We start from the raw sequence: 12,071 nt of genomic DNA on the forward strand, positions 1-12,071 counted from the left end.
GACATTTGACCAAGACCAGCAATAGTTCAAAGCCACTGAAGATAAATGTTTTAGGCAAAGATCGATAATCGAAGGTTGATGATTCTAAGTCTCTACGATTATTTGCTCTTAAATACATAAATTCAAAAGTGCAAGCCAAAAGATCATGGTGGGAGAGAACATTGATAATGGTAGCCAAACTTGAGGAAGTGGAGGTCGTGGAGAAAACGAAGCACCAGAAGTTAGAACCACTAGTGTAATCCATATTGCTTACATTAGTGCGGAGGGTAATGTTAGCGCCATAATTAAATCATCATGTTAAAAGGTAACACTTGGCAAGCAAGGGTAATTATGTAGATGCCCAAGTCATTAACAAAACCCACCTTCGAAGCAACTCATGTGAGTAGCAGATGTGAGTTTAGGCAGCTGAAAGGTAGTTATTCAACAAGTGAAGAGCACAAGGGAAAGAATTTATCAAGATGACAGTTATTAGTGGTTTTGCACGCATAAAGAGAAGAAGTGACCCTATGAAATAGCTACAAAAAAGGAGATTATGGTAAAGAAAAGTGGCTCAACTACTTCGTTGGCCAAGAGAAGATTATAAATAGATGAAAGCAAAGATGAAAAGGTCCCCCGAATAAATCCAAACTCTACGTCTTTGTCATTTCATTTATCTTAAATTTCAGCATTGCACTACTTTTTATAGAAGTAGATTACAGTAACTCTTGTATTTGAAGTTTTCCATACTAAAGGTAGCATTTTGTAATTGCATTATTCAATTAATCAATTACATTTTCTGTTCAGTCTCTCCCTTCCATTCTATTTAGAATTCAAGTTATATTGCATTGGTTCTTACTAAAATACAACCTGTAAAGTCTCTTGATTGAGGCTAAAAGAACCTAATCACAATCGCCTAACAAGTAAATTAAATTGGCTTATAAATTCTATAAGGACTTTTCAAATCATTGTTGGCACGCGACAATTACATTTTTATGCTTTGAAGTGTCAAAATAGCCAACAGGATTAGAGCCAACAAGAAGAATTTGGAAAGCTATGGATAGATGAAATATGGAGGGGAGCTTATTCCAACATAGGATTTTGGTACTGGATTTATGCTTTAAAGGGAACCACCAAGCTATGAAAGATAGTGGGCGCTCTAAGATAAGATGGTGGGATCTAAAGGGGATAAATTATAAATATTTAAGAATAGAATGGATAAAGAAGGTACTTCAGATTTGGAAAATGATGCTAACATTATGTGGAACTCGATGACCAATTATATGAGGAGAATTTCAAGGGAAGTCCTTGGAGAGTCAAAAAGAAAGGGACCCAACTCTAAGGACACCTTCGGGTGGAGCGATGACGTTCAAGCGATAGTAAAGACGAAAAAAGAGTGCTTTAAAAAGTGGCAGAATGATAGAACTAAAGAAAATCTTAAGAGCTACAGATTGGCTAATAAGGAGATCTAAAAAGTAGTGAGAGAGGCTAAATTAAAAGTCTATGATGACCTATACACTAGACTTGATAGCAAGTAGGGAGAGAAGAGAATATGCAAACTTGCTAAGGTTAGAGAGAGGAAAACAAGATATTTTAATCATGTTACATACATCAAGAGTGAGGAGTCTAAGGTGTTGGTAAAGGATGAAGAGATTAAAGAGAGGTGGAAGAACTATGTTGAGAAATTAAATGAGGAACATGGAGAAAGGTCAAAAGGGGAGGAAGTAACCAGTTATAAGGAAAATCAAGACTATATGTTCTATCACAGGATTAGGAACTTTGAAGTGGAGATTGTACTTAAGAAGATGAAATCAAATAAGGCTATTGGACTCGATAATATCCTTATTGAAGCTTGGAAATGTTTGGGTAAGAAGGGGGTTGCTTGACTGACTAGATTATTTAGTAAGATTTTGTTGACTAGAAAAATGCTAGAGTGGATGACGAGTATTTTAGTGCCAATCTATAAGAATAAAGGAGATGTCCAAAATTGCAACAACTACATAGGAATTAAGCTAATGTGTCATATAATGAAAGTGTAGGAGATTAATGGAATGCCAATTATGAGATATAACAGAGGTGTTAAAGAATCAATTTAGATTTATGTCTGATAGGTCAACAATGGAAATGATATATCTTTTGAGAAGAGTAATAGAGAAGTATAGAAAGAAGAAAAGAGATATTCATATGGTTTTTATTGATCTTGAGAAAGCATATGATAGGATGCTTTGGGATATAATCTAGTGGGTGTTAGAGAAGAAAGATGTGACAAAAGGCCACATTGATGTGATTAGGGACATATATGAAGATGTGGTGACTACTATTCGATCGACTGTTGGAGAGGCAAATGAATTTTCAATTATTGTGGAGTTACACCAAGGATCAACCTTAAGTCCTTATCTTTTTGCTTTAGTTATGGATGAGTTGACGAAAAATATTCAGAATGATGTGCCATGGTGTATGCTTTTTGCAAATGATATCATGTTAGTGGATGAGACTAGAAAATGAGATAATACTAAGTTGGAGACTTGGAGAGACGCACTTGAATCTAAAGTATTTAGGATAAGCAGAACTAAGACAGAGTACATGGAGTGCAATTTTAGTAATAGTAACAATGAAAACAGAGGAGAAGTGAAGATAAGAACCAAGAACTACCTAAAAGTGAATTTTTTCGTTATTTATGATCGATTACCAAAACAGCAGGAGAGATTGGAGCAGATGTGGTCCATCAAATGGCTTAAGTGGAGAAGTGCATCGGCGGTACTGTGCGATAAAAAAGTACCCATTAGATTAGAAGGAAAGTTTTATAGAACGGCTATTAGACCAGCAATGTTGTATGTGATAAAATGTTGAAAAACTAAGAAACAACATGTAAATAAGATGAGTGTGACTAAGATGAGGATGCTAAGATGGATGTGTGGCAACACTAGAAAAGACAAAATTAGAAATGAGTATGTTTATGAATGAGTAGGAGTAACAGCGATAGAAGATAAACTGAGAGAGAATAGATTGAAATTGTTCGGTTATAAACAGAGACCAACAAAGGTAGTAATGAAGATTTGCGATACAGCGACGGTAGATGGAAGTATTAGGGAAAGGACAAACCTAGATTAACGTGGACTAGTGTAGTAAATAGAAATATGAATCTCCTTAGTTTGGCTAACAAAATGGCTTTTGATAGAGTAGAGTAGAGAAGAAAGATTCATGTAGCCAACCCTATTTGATTAGACTTAAGGCTTGCTTTGGTATTTGTATAAAGAACTCTATCTTAAAGGTTGGTTAAGGCGAAAAAAAATAGGTTAACACTTTTTGAGATTTGCTTAAAATGTGAATTATTTTATGTGGGTTTGAAAATTACATTCCCCTCTTTCAAATTCTAATTCCTAACGAGTGATTCTTTTTATTAATAAATCATTAAATCAATTAGTAGTTTTTAATAAAAAAATATATTTTAATTAACGATTTTAGTAATTTTATTGTTGTATAGAAGAGTAGTTAGAAATTTTATTTTTTCTATTATTTATGCTAAATAAATTTTTTTGATAATGAGATATTTGTAATTTCAAAACTGTAGGAATATTCTATACTTTAAGCAAATCTTATGAAGTGTTTGTAATTTCAAAAATGTTTGATCTACTGAATTTTCCTCTATAGAAATTGCTCGAATGAATCGACTGGGTAAAAATGAATATCCTACATGTAAGATATTCATTGGGTAATTCGGGCAGAGGAAAATTCAGTGGTGTAGTGGTACTGTTGTAATTTACCCTAAAAAAAAAACTAATACTCTATGTGGTTCATTGGGATTAGAGAGAATTGTATGAAATGGTGATTCCTTGAGTTTTTTGGGGGAATTACTTTTTTTTTATCAACAAAATAAAACTTTATTGATGAAAGAGGCATAATACATGCAAAATTACATCAACAAAGCAGGGAAGTGCAGAGAGCATCATAGCTAAACTTAACGATCCCAACTAGGTTGGCACCGCATAGAAAGCGCAATCATATGCTAGCACTCGACTTAGGATTGGTGAGGAACCAACCAAAGACACCCAAAGAGAAGGACAACCAGAAGAAAACAGAACAGCTAAAACCTATGATGCTTTGCAGCCACTGAGATGGAATACTAGAGAAGCCAAACTCTGCAGCCTCAGATCAACAAAACCGGAATCCAGAGAGACAGGCTAATGCAAGACTAGAGCATAAGGATCACAGCAGCCAAGGATTGTGCTACCACAGATCCGCAGCAGACCTTAGAGCAGCCAGGAGATGTCATACAAACACCATACCCCTTCTGCAGAACACAGCAGCCATCCACCACTCCCCAGTCTCAGACCAGGCTGCAACCAGCAGCCATCTAGACCCATACATCTCAAATTCATTGCAGCTCCTTGCAACCAGCTTCACAGACCAACCCAGCAGAACATGGCCAATCTGCAGAAAAACAACCCAGCTACTAGCAAAAGAACCCTTCGCATGCCATCCTATAGGATTAACCAAAGACAATACACCCCTGCCAACCAAGAACTCCACCCTGCATGCTACCAGCAACCAACTTTCAAAGCAGAAACAACCCAGCAGAACATAGCCAATCTGCAGAAAAATAACCCAGCTACTAGCAAAGGAACCCTTCGCAACACAGCAGCCCAACACATCACAGCAAGGGAACCAATAGAATAGATTAATCCCTACTGACACACCTTCTAATCTGATGGAGATTGAAAACAAAGTCATGAATAGGATACTGGCACTCCCTAGAAGCTGTTCTAAGCCAAAGTGCCACTCTATACTTAATTAGATCAGAGAGAATCTCTACATCAGCTACTGCATTATTGAATACACAGTCATTTCTTTGCTTCCAAAGAGACCAAAGGGTTACAAGAGGGACACATCTCCAAATCACCTTCTCTCTCTTCTTAAACTTACCACCCTCCCACCACTGTAACAAACAATCAACTGTGCCAGGCATTGCCCAATATAGACCCCACCATTCTAACAAGGACGACCATACCTTCCACACAAAATGGCAGAGCACATGTAACACCGACTCCTCATCATGCTTACAAAAGCAACACAGGATAGAAGTTCCTCTAGGGAGGAACCCTATTTTCTGAAGGAACATAGAGGTCTTAACCTTATGTTTCCAAGCGAGCCAGCCAAAAAACTGGACTTTAGGGGGTAAAACCTTATTCCACAACATTCTAGAAGCACCCAGTTGATTTCCAACACCACCTGAACAGTGCCTATACAGCGAAGCTACTGAAAAGAGACCTGATGATGTGGCTGTCCACTTTGGATAATCAACACTCTCCATCCTAATTAAGGGACCAAATGAGATAACAGAAACCAATCTCAGCAACTCAACTCTTTCCCATTCAAACAACTCTCTTCTAAATAATAAGTTTCACTCCCCTGAGGATGCCTTTAGATCAACAAAAAATCTAAGAGCTCATTTCTTTTCCTTTGACACTCTAAACAGCCTAGGAAATTCAACTCTCAAACAGTGGCCATCACACCACATATCCTCCCAAAATCTTACCCTACATCCATCTCCCACCTGCACTTTGAATTATTAAGAAAACACTCCAACATAGAAGGGTAGAGAGAGGCCAATGAGGTAATATCTCGCCATAATTTTGACTGCCTCCAGCTATCACCAGAATTCGGCAACCAGCAGCACTCCTCAATGTTGTATTTACTGCAGATTACTTTTCTCCACAGGGCTTTTGACTCACAAGCAAACCTCCACCACCACTTCAGTAACAAACAGGCATTTGCAACTCTAACCTTCCTAACGCCCAACCCTCCTTTAGCAATACCTTTGGTAACCTCCTCCCATTTGACTAGCTGAACCTTCCTTTTGAGATCTGAGCCACCCCATAAAAAAGCTGCTTGGATTCTTTCAAAATCCTTAGCCACTCCCTCCGGCATTCTAAATAGAATCATTTGGGGGAATTACTTAACAGTGGAGCAAAAAAAAAAAAAAAATACAAAGACATAGAGGGTGCAAGTGATTTTGTGATGAGGTGCAAATAAAAAGTTGCACCCCTCCATGTTTGTGTATTCTCTTCTCTTTTTTTTTATGTCCAATGATAACTAATTTTCCCAAGGTTTTTTATGAAATGACAATTCCTTTAAAATGATATAAAATGATTCTATTTGTAATATTTCTCATTACTATTTTATTCAACTCAAAACATATCAATAATGATTTTAATAAAATCATCAGCATATTCCAATTCATTTAAGCAAACCAAACCCTAACGTTTCTGATATGAATGGATGACAGAAGAATACTTACAGAAAGCGATCTTCCACATGAGGCCTGCATTATTTTAAAGGGAAAAGAAATTATGTCAGCCAACAAAAAGCATTACTCTTGGCAGTGATATGTATCTTAAAACATCTTTAATAATTACTGTTAGGGTAAATTAACCGATCTCTCGTCAGATTTACGGAAAATATAAAAAATTTCATAATTTTAATAAAATTATATTTATTTTTTTTTAAAATTTTAATTTATGTAACACTGAATTTCATTTTCGTTAATAATTTGTTAGCTATATAGATGAAAAAAATAACATTGTCTTCTATTTTACATAAAAATTTATGTTTTATGTTATTTATTTTTATATTTTCACACTATTGCATTAGTTTTGGTTCAGTTAACCTTATTTAAATCAGTGTAATTATATTAAAACTGTGAGATTTACTGTATTTTTATCAAACATCAAGGGAGGTCAGTGTAATTTACCCTCAATGCTAAAATTAATTTTAACATGTTACATAGCTATATGTCTTATCTTGGAAAGGTTTTTTTAATAGTGGAATTATCGTAGATTATATTTTCTTATAAAATAACAAATATAAATATTATTTTGTAAGTGTATTATGAAAGATGTAAAAAGAAAGAATTTTACGAATTTTTAGTATTTGTCAAAAACTTGTGCTAAATGTGTCATAACATTTGACAATAATACAATTTGACAAGAAGAATGACAAACTAATAGAGATGATTTTTTCAAGAGATTTTGCTAAATTGTAATTTCAACAATTACTTTAGGACATTTTTAAAAATTAATGAATTAAACGTCATGCCCCACATATTATAATAATGAAACAGGGTGGAATTAGAAAATTATTGACAAATTATAAAACAAACCCCAAGCTTTGATTATTGTTACAAATAAGACACCATTGTTTTCATTTATTCAAATTACAGTTTGAATCTTAAAAACTTTTAAATTGGTCCAATTCAAACCATCCATCTATCTTGATTTAAAGGCAATAACAAAGAAGGATGATTTTGTCAATTTATTCACCACAAACATATACAACAGTATGCACATATTATGGGTGCTTCTATTTTCACGTCCCATTTTTTCTTTGTTCACACATTTAATGATATTTTATTTTATTACAATTTTATCCTAAAATAAAATTACCAAAATGTCCTTATGTTCTTTACCAAAATCCTAACTTCCTTCTAAACCTAACCCTAGCTGCCACCACCATGAACCACCATTGCTGCAACTTTGTCTTCATGAAATCCACATTGCCATGAGTTTCCTACCATTTCAAACTCAATCTGCAGCCTCTCTCTGGTACCCTGGCAACCACCACTCTTCATTCTGTCAAAAATATAGTCGCAACTTCTCTCTCTACGAAACCCTAGTCGCTGGCTATCACTCTTTAATTCAAAACCTTAGTCGTGTGATCTCTCTCTTTGTGAATCTCTCTATATCGTGGTCGCTAGAGTGTGGGTAGGATTGGTGTGTTGCAGGTGAAGGAGTTACGAGCGACAAGTGTCGCAGGGAGGGTATCGAAGAGGATTGAGTAGGAGCGGAGGTGCGAAGAGGGTCGTGGGGGAGGGTTGAGAAGAGCCACCGGAGATGGTAGTAGCAGTGGAGGTGAGATAGGAGGCTCGCGATGGTGGCCGGAGTTCACCGTGGTTCATGGTGGTGGTGAGTGGTAGCTAGGGTTAGGTTAGGTTAGGTTTGAAGGAGTTAGAGGTATTTTTTACAAGGAAGGATGTCTACTAAGCAAAATTTGATATTTGAAAATCATTAAGTGTGTGCCTTGTAAAGAGATGTGCAATGAAAGGGTTTAGTGTGTGGAAATAGAATTGCCCATCTATTATACTAACAGTTAGCACATGTAATACTTGTGCAATTCAAATAAATAAAATAAAAATAAATTTCTTATTATATGTTGCGTATTAGTCTATTGGTAAGAATTTTCTTCATCAAACATTAGGTCTAAGGGTTCATGTCTCACTTCTTCCTTTTATCTATTTTTTTTTTTTTAATTGGAAAAATAGACACTTGACAAAAGGAGATAAGAAACTTTAAGAAACTAAAGTGATTGGAACCAAACATAACTTTCAAATATTAAGTTTTCACTTGAGGCTAATGAAGAAATTGATCCTGGTTTGTTAGATTTTACGTTATATTAACTTTATGTATAAAGAAAGAATTGTGTATTGAATATTGTATTGAATATTTCTTACAAGGGAATGCACTCTCTTTTATAGAGAGAATTTGAGCATTGGATGCCCACCGAAAGTGTGATGCATTGTACATTATAAAATATAAAGCTAAAGCTATACACTAACAGACATAATCATACACTAGCTATACACTAACAGACATAATCATACACTAGCATGCTAAAGCTAATCATACACTAACAGCCCCCCTCAAACTCAAGGAGGATAGGTACTAGCCAACTTGAGTTTGGAGAGAGTAACAAAACAGGAAAATAGGATAGAAGACACTGTATGGTCGTGTCAGACTGTTGTAGGAGCTAACCGGAATCAATGTCGGGACAGTTTACGGGGTCATGTCGGACCGTTGTAGAAGCTGACCGGAATCAATGTCGGGACAGTTTACGGGGTCATGTCGGACCGATGTCGGGACAGTTTACGGGGTCATGCCGGACCGATGTAGAAGCTTGTGGTGGTGCACCAAGAGGGGCGACTTAGGGAGTGCGCCATGAGGTGGCTTGAGTGGTTCCCATGGTGTATAACCATGCTCACCATGATATATGCATAACCCCCCCCCTCAAACTCAAATAGGTGTGAAGATAAAAACCTATTTGAGGTTGAAACAAAGGGATTGAGAAAGTGGAGCAAAACGGCTCAACACAAAGTGGAGATGGTGAAAAAAAAAAGTTGGTAGAAAGGTTTTTTTTTTTTTTTTTTGTGTAGAACGGGGAGCGGGGTGGATCCTGAATGGATTTTGAAAAAGATTAAAAATAATGTGAAAGAAAAATAAAGAAAGAAATAATAAGAATATATTTGAAATCAAAACGAAAGAGTGGGGAAAGAAGGAAAGTGGTTCACGTGGTTTCGGGGTCCACGGTTTTGTGAAATCCAGGAATGGTGTTTGGAATATTTGTGTTTTGTGTTTTGTGCTTCTTTTTTTTGTTTTTTGTTTTTTGTTTTTTTTTTTTTTTTGTGGTTGTTTTGGTTTTTGTGTAGAATGAAATAAAAGAAAGATATGAAAAAGCAAAGGTGGTTTCTGAGGAGTGAAAAGGGACTCACCAACTGAGCTTGTTTGTTTGTTTTTTTTTTTTTTTTTTTTTTTGTTTTTAGAAAAAGAGGGAGGTGGTGGAAGGATAGGTCAAAAGATAGAGGAAAAGAGGAAAAAGAGCACATGGGTTGGGTCATGGATACGGAGTGGGTTTATAATAATAATAAGAATGATAATAATAATAAAAGGACTGAGAGTGCAGAGAGCGGAGAGAATGGAGAGGCATGAGGCATGTGAGGTGTAAAGTGGAGGACAAAATAAAAGAAGGAGGTAAGGAATAATCAGTATCACTTCTTTGTCTTGACAGAGTTTTCCAAGATGTTCTTGGGAAAGAAAAAAAAAAAAAAAAGACCACAGATTACAAAAATACTTTCTGGGTTAGTGTTAGAGGTTGTTTTGTCATCTTCCTCCATGTGGGTATCTCCTAAATCTTGAAAACCTTTACTGCAAAGATTGCTGAAAATAGAGAGAGAAGTGAAGAGAATCAAAATGAGGGAAAAGGAAGATGAAGATCCAGTGTGATGTGTGTGAGAAAGCTCCAGCAACTGTGATCTGCTGGACAAGTCGTTGACCAGGACAATGCTTTTGCAGAGATGATCGATGGAATAGCCACCGAGTATGTCTCGTCGGGCTTCGACACTAAAATCGTAGTAATCGAAGGGGACTCGCTTGAAGGAAAAGTCCCGTACGCCATTGCTGCGAAGGATGGCGGAGAGGCGGGCTTCGGTGGCGGCGGTGGCGTCGATGGTTGCGGCGTTATGGAAATCCAACTACTGTTGTTGCAGAAGAGAAGACAGAGAGGATCAAAGCCGTCCAGATCGTGACGATCATGACGAGAGTTGCTATGATGTTGTTGGTATGGATCATTTCGGCCGATGAAACACGACCTCCTGTTGTAGAATAGCTCCGAAAAGGGGTTGAGGTCCAGCGGGCGGCCAAGACAAAGCTGCCGCCCGCCGGTGAAGCGAAATTATGAGGTTCTTAACTTAGCTCTGATACCATATTAACTTTATGTATAAAGAAAGAATTGTGTATTGAATATTGTATTGAATATTTCTTACAAGGGAATGCACTCTCTTTTATAGAGAGAATTTGAGCATTGGATGCCCACCGAAAGTGTGATGCATTGTACATTATAAAATATAAAGCTAAAGCTATACACTAACAGACATAATCATACACTAGCTATACACTAACAGACATAATCATACACTAGCATGCTAAAGCTAATCATACACTAACACGTTATATGAAAGATGATGGTCCTGAAGCTATTTAGAGAAATATTTGCCTATTTTACAATGAAAAAAAGAAGAAAAAAAAAAAAAAGGAATATTTTTATTTGTTCATATTATTAGCGAATGAAGAAATTGAATTAGAATTCAGGATTTGCAGTATTAAGGGAAAAAAAATCTTACGTACATTGGAAGGACGTCCAATTCGGTGGACAGAAATCGTAGTAAAGCTCAAATCCATTAGCCATGGCATTGTGGACGTCCAAGAAGGAAATGGAAATGTTCCCACCATTTTCACCACTCATCAACAACGGCGGCTGTGCAATCGGAACCATCATCTCCACCGTACACAAATCCGCCACATCTGACACCTTCAACTCACCCACCACAACGTACAAATATTGCCCTTTTACAGACCCCGAAGAATTTCCTGCTCCTTTGCTACAAATATTTTCTATGTAGTGGGGAGACTTCACTGGGTTCTCACAATTCATGAACACTACTACTAGAGGTCTATCATATGCGTACCCCAAACGATACGGATATTGAAAGGTGTCGTCATAGGTCAAAGAGTGAAGAGGAAGAGAGCAATCGTCCTTGTGTATGCCCACATCCACAACTCTGATTGTATAGTTGTCGTAGTTGATCTCCTCCACGTAGTATTTTCCAGAGAATGCGTGTAATACTGTGCGATTATTCTCGCACTCCAATTCATACTTCTCGTCTCCGCAGTTTTTTGGATCGCCTTTCAATCTAAAGGGAGGGGTGATCTTATCATTATTTCCACACGAAGAAGGGTCACAGTGGTGGGGAATTTTCCAAGCATAGCAATTTACAGAAAACAGGACAAGAACAACAAGGGTTGTGTACCCTGCCAAGAGAATCTTTCCCCCAAACATGGAGAGACTCTCAGACACAGAGAGAGAGAGAGAGAGAGGTTCCACTTATGAGTATACAGTATACAGACATCAAATTATATAAATCACACGTGTTCAATGACAATTAGGCCAAGTTTGATTGTGCCGTCTCAATTAGATCAGATTGATTAGTATTTTTAAGACAGTTTTAGGGGCTTAAATAAGTATATTTTTTAGTTTTTTACGAAAAGAAATACAGAAAAGTGGAGAAGTGATGTGATGAAAAAAAGATAAAAAGATAAATTATCTTATGTATACCAAACTTGACCTTAGTATTATTAATTCTTATAAAATATATGTATATTATATTTTATATTTGGATTGACTCAACATTAAGATGAGAGATTGGTAATCCTACCGATTTTGCAATTAACAGTAAATCTCTCTTTTAGTCTTTCATTTTTATCACATTC

The 12,071-nt window shown here is 36.5% G+C and overlaps 1 non-coding gene across 1 annotated transcript in view; it reads right to left on the minus strand.

Annotated features, from left to right (window-relative positions):
* Positions 1–11,677, minus strand: part of LOC114255995 (LEAF RUST 10 DISEASE-RESISTANCE LOCUS RECEPTOR-LIKE PROTEIN KINASE-like 2.5) — a 28,423-nt gene extending 16,746 nt beyond the window's left edge. The window contains exons 1-2 of the transcript XR_014338596.1: positions 10,929–11,677; positions 6,275–6,298 (exon numbers count right to left, since the gene is read on the minus strand). This is a non-coding gene — a transcript (LEAF RUST 10 DISEASE-RESISTANCE LOCUS RECEPTOR-LIKE PROTEIN KINASE-like 2.5). The remainder of the gene's footprint in view (positions 1–6,274; positions 6,299–10,928) is intronic.
* Positions 11,678–12,071: the final 394 nt, after the last annotated feature.

Source organism: Camellia sinensis, chromosome 1 (genome assembly GCF_055761805.1).
Source record: "Camellia sinensis isolate YWXY chromosome 1, ASM5576180v1, whole genome shotgun sequence".
NCBI lineage: Eukaryota > Viridiplantae > Streptophyta > Magnoliopsida > Ericales > Theaceae > Camellia > Camellia sinensis.